The sequence below is a fragment of the Neophocaena asiaeorientalis genome, unplaced genomic scaffold (assembly GCF_003031525.2).
Source record: "Neophocaena asiaeorientalis asiaeorientalis breed wild unplaced genomic scaffold, Neophocaena_asiaeorientalis_V1.1 scaffold36, whole genome shotgun sequence".
NCBI classification, from domain to species: Eukaryota; Metazoa; Chordata; class Mammalia; order Artiodactyla; family Phocoenidae; genus Neophocaena; species Neophocaena asiaeorientalis.
Window position 1 is genome coordinate 9,087,661 of NW_020174149.1, and position 4,902 is coordinate 9,092,562.

Below are 4,902 nucleotides of genomic sequence, written 5' to 3' on the forward strand. Positions count from 1 at the left end.
AAGGAACCACCATTAGGCTATCAGAGAATTTCTCAACAGAAGCCACACAGGCTAGGAAAGAGTGAGATGACATATTCAAAATGTTGAAAGATAAATATTGTAGGCCAAGAATGTTCTATCAACAATATTAAAGAAAAAATAAAGACATTCATATACAAACAAAAGTTACTGGATGTTCATTGCAGCTCTATTTACAATAGCCAGGACATGGAAACAACCTAAGCGCCCATCATCGGATGAATGGATAAAGAAGATGTGGCACATATACACAATGGAAAATACCATATTTGTAACTTTAATTTTAAAAAAAAAAAAAAAAAAAAAAAGTTACTGGAGTTCATCAGCACTAGACCTGTCTTGCCAAAAATGCTGAAAGGAGTTCTTCAAGCTGAAATGAAAAGACACTAAACAGATATACAAATAATCATAAGACACTACTATGAACAATTATATATCAAGAACTTGGATCACATAGAATAGATAAATTTCAAAAAGCAGACAACCTACCAAGAGCAGCTGGCTAAAATTTTAAAGGATAATTTAAATTAACCCTTTCTAACTATTCTAAAAATTTGAAGAAGACTAAGCACTCCCAAACTTATTTCATGAGGCAAGCATTACGCTTATACTAAAGCCAGATAAGCACACTACAAGAAAACTACAGACCAATATCACTAAGGAATATAAATGCAAAACTTCTCAACATATTATTAGCAAATCAAACTCAACAACACATTAAATGGATTACACACCTTGAACAAGTGGGATTTATCACTGAGATGCAAGCATATGCTTCAGTATACACAAATCAAAAGTGTGATACACCATGTTAATGGAATGAAAGATAAAAATCATATGGTTATCTTGATAGACAGAAAAAGCATTTGACAAAATACATATTTTCATGACTAAAACCCTCAACAAATTGAGTATAAAAGTAACATAACTAAATGTAATAAAGGCTATATACCACAAACACATAGCTGATATGAAAATAAAATAAACACTGAAAAATTGAAAGCTTTTATTTCTTAGGAATACATTTAATGAAGGAAGTTAAATATCTATACAGTGGACCCTTGAACAATATGGATTTGAACTGCCTGGGTCCACTTATACACAAATTATTTTTCACTATGTACATACTACAGTACTACATATTCTGAAGTTGATTGAATCAACAGATGTGGAATTGTGAATACTAAGGGCTGACTGTAAAGTTATACATAGATTTTCAGCTGTGTGGAAGGTCAGGGCCCCTTGCTCCCATGTTAATCAAGGGTCAACTGTATAATGGAAACTACAGGAATTTGATGAAAGAAATTGAAGAAAACATTAACAAATTGAAAGATATCTTGTGTTAATGGATCAGAACATTAAAATTAACATTAATTACAAATATATTCAAAATACCCAAAGCCATCTATAGATCCACAATCCCTATCAAAATTCCAATGGCGTTTTTCACAGAAATAGAAAAAGCAATCCTAAAATGTGTATGGAGACACAAAAGACTCCAAATATCCAAAGTAATTATGAACAAGAAGAACAATGCTAGGGGCATTATACTTCCTGATTTCAAGCTATTCTGCAGCTATGGTTACTAAAACAGTATGGCACTGGCACCAAAACATAGACCAATGAAATAGATTTGAGAGTTCCCAAATACATGCATGTAAACATGGGCAAATAACATTTGACAAGTGTGCCAAGAACACTCAATAAGGAAATAATCATCTCTCCAACAAAACCTGTCAGGAAAACTGGATAACTACATGCAGATAAATGAAATTGAAACCCTATTTTACACTCTCAAAATAATTAAAAGAAACTGACTTAAAGATTTAATATCAGACCTGATACTGTAAACTGCTAGAAGAAAACATAGAAAAAACTCCTTGACATTGTTCTTGGCAATTATTTTTTGGTAGATAACAAGAGCACAATACACAAATATAAAAATCAACAAAAGTAACTAAATCAAACTAACAAGATTCTGCACAGCAAAAGATACAATAAAAAATGAAAAGATAACCTTCAGAATGGAAAAGAATATTTACAAACCATATATTGTATAAGTAGATAATATGCAAAACATATAAAGAACACATACAGCTCAATTAAAAAAAAAATGGCTCTTTGTTTCCTGGTGCGCGAGGAGAGGGGTTTAAGAGCGCTGCTTAAAGGAACGCCAGAGACGGGCGCGAGCCGCGGCTAAAAGCACGAACCCCAGGGACAGGCGGGAGACGCTAAGGCTGCTGCTGCCGCCACCAAGGGGCCTGTGTTCAAGCACAGGTCACTATCCACACGCCTCTTCTGCGGAGCCTGTGCAGCCCACCAATGCCAGGTTCCCGGGATCCAGGGACAACTTCCCCGGGAGAACGCACAGCGGGTCTCAGGTTGGTGCAACGGCACGCCAGCCTCTGCCGCCGCAGGCCCGCCCCGCATGCAGTGCCCCTCCCATCCCCCGGCCTGAGTGCACCAGAGCCCCTGAATCAGCGGCTCCTTTAACCCCGTCCAGTCTGAGCAAAAAACAGACGCCCTCCAGTGACCTACACGCAGAGGCAGGGCCAAATCCAAAGCTGAGCCCCTGTGAGCTGTGAGAACAAAGAAGAGAAAGGGAAATCTCTCCCAGCAGCCTCAGAAACAGTGGATTAAAGCTTCACAATCAACTTGATGTACCCTGCATCTGTGGAATACATGAACAGACAATGAGTCATCCCAAATTGAGGAGGTGGGCTTCGAGAGCAAGATCTATGATTTTTTCCCCTTTTCCTCTTTTCGTGATTGTGTATGTGTATGCTTCTGTGTGAGATCTTGTCTGTATAGTTTTGCTTCCACCACTTGTCCTAGGGTTCTATCCATCCATGGTTTTTTTTAAAACTTTTTTCCTTAATAATTAATTTTAATAACATTATTATACTTTACCTTCTTTCTTTCTTTCTTCCTTTCTTTCTTTCTTCCTTCCTTTCTTTCTTTCTTTCCTTCCTTCCTTCCCTCCTTTAGACAACGAATCATCCCAAATTGAGGAAGTGGTCTCTGAGAGCAAGATTTATGATTATTTCCCGTTTACCTCTTCTTGTGAGAGTGTATGTGTATCCTTCTGTGTAAGATTTTGTCTGTATAGCTTTACTTCCAACATTTGTCCTAAGGTTCTATCCATCCCCTTTTTTTTTCTAAATAAGTGTTTTTTAATTCAATAACTTTATTATTTCATTTTATTTTACTGTATCTTCTTTCTTTCTTTTTCCTTCTTTCCCTCCTTCCTTACTTGCTCCCTCCCTCCCTCCCTCCTTTCTTTCATCTTGCGTTCTTTCCTTCTTTGCTTCTTTCTTTCTTTCTTTCTTTCTTTCTTTCCTTCATCCTTCCTTCCTTCATTCCTTCCTTCCTTCCATCCCTCCTTTCTTTCTTTCTTTCTTCATAATTCTACTAATTCTCTCTACTTTTTCTCCCTTTTATTCTGAGCCGTGTGAATGAAAGGTTCTTGGTGCTCCAGCCAGGAGTCAGGGCTCTGCCTCTGAGGTAGGAGAGAGAACTTCAGGACACTGGTCAACAAGAGACCTCCCAGCTCCACATAATATCAAAGGACGAAAATCTCCCAGAGACCTCCACGATGGACTTATTTGATATTTATAGGACACTCTATCCAAAAACAACAGAATACACATTTTTCTCAAGCGCTCATGGAACATTCTTCAGTATAGATCATATCTTGGGTCACAAATCAAGCCTTGGTAAATGTAAGAAAATTGAAATTGTATCAAGTACCTCTTCTGACCACAAGGCCATGAGGCTAGATATCAGTTACATGAAAAGATCTGTAAATAATACAAACACATGGAGGCTAAAGAATACACTACTTTATACTGAAGTGATTACTGAAGAAATCAAAGAGGAAATTAAAAAAATACCTACAAACAAATGACAATGAGACCCAACGACCCAAAACCTATGGGATGCAGCAAAAGCAGTTCTAAGGGGGGACTTTATGGCAATACAAGCCCACTTTAAGAAGCAGGAAACATCTCGAGGAATCAACCTAACCTTGAACCTCAAGCAATTACAGAAAGAAGAACAAAAAGCCCCAAAGCTAGCAGAAGGAAAGAAATCATAAAAATCAGATCAGAAATAAGTGAAAAAGAAATGAAGGAAACAATAGCAAAGATCAATAAAACTAAAAGCTGGTTCTTTGAGAAGATAAACAAAATAGATAAGCCATTAGACAGACTCATCAAGAAAAAAAGGGAGAAGACTCAAATCAATAGAATTAGAAATGAAAAAGGAGAAGTAACAATGGACACTACAGAAATAAAAAAGATCATTAGAGATTACTACAAACCACTCTATGTCAATAAAATGGACAATCTGGAAGAAATGGACAAATTCTTAGAAATGCACAACCTGCCAAGACTGAATCAGGAAGAAATAGAAAATATGAACAGACCAATCACAAGCACTGAAATTGAAACTGTGATTAAAAATCTTCCAACAAACAAAAGCCCAGGACCAGATGGCTTCACAGGTGAATTCTATCAAACGTTTAGAGAAGAGCTAACACCTATCCTTCTCAAACTCTTCCAAAATATAGCAGAGGGAGGAACACTCCCAAATTCCTTCTACGAGGCCACCATCACCTTGATACCAAAACCAGACAAGGATGTCACAAAGAAAGAAAACTACAGGCCAATATCACTGATGAACATAGATGCAAAAATCCTCAACAAAATACTAGCAAACAGAATCCAACAGCACATTAAAAGGATCATACACCATGATCAAGTGGGGTTTATTCCAGGAATGCAAGGATTCTTCAATATACGCAAATCTATCAATGTGATAAACCATATTAACAAATTGAAGGAGAAAAACCATATGATCATCTCAATAGATGCAGAGAAAGCT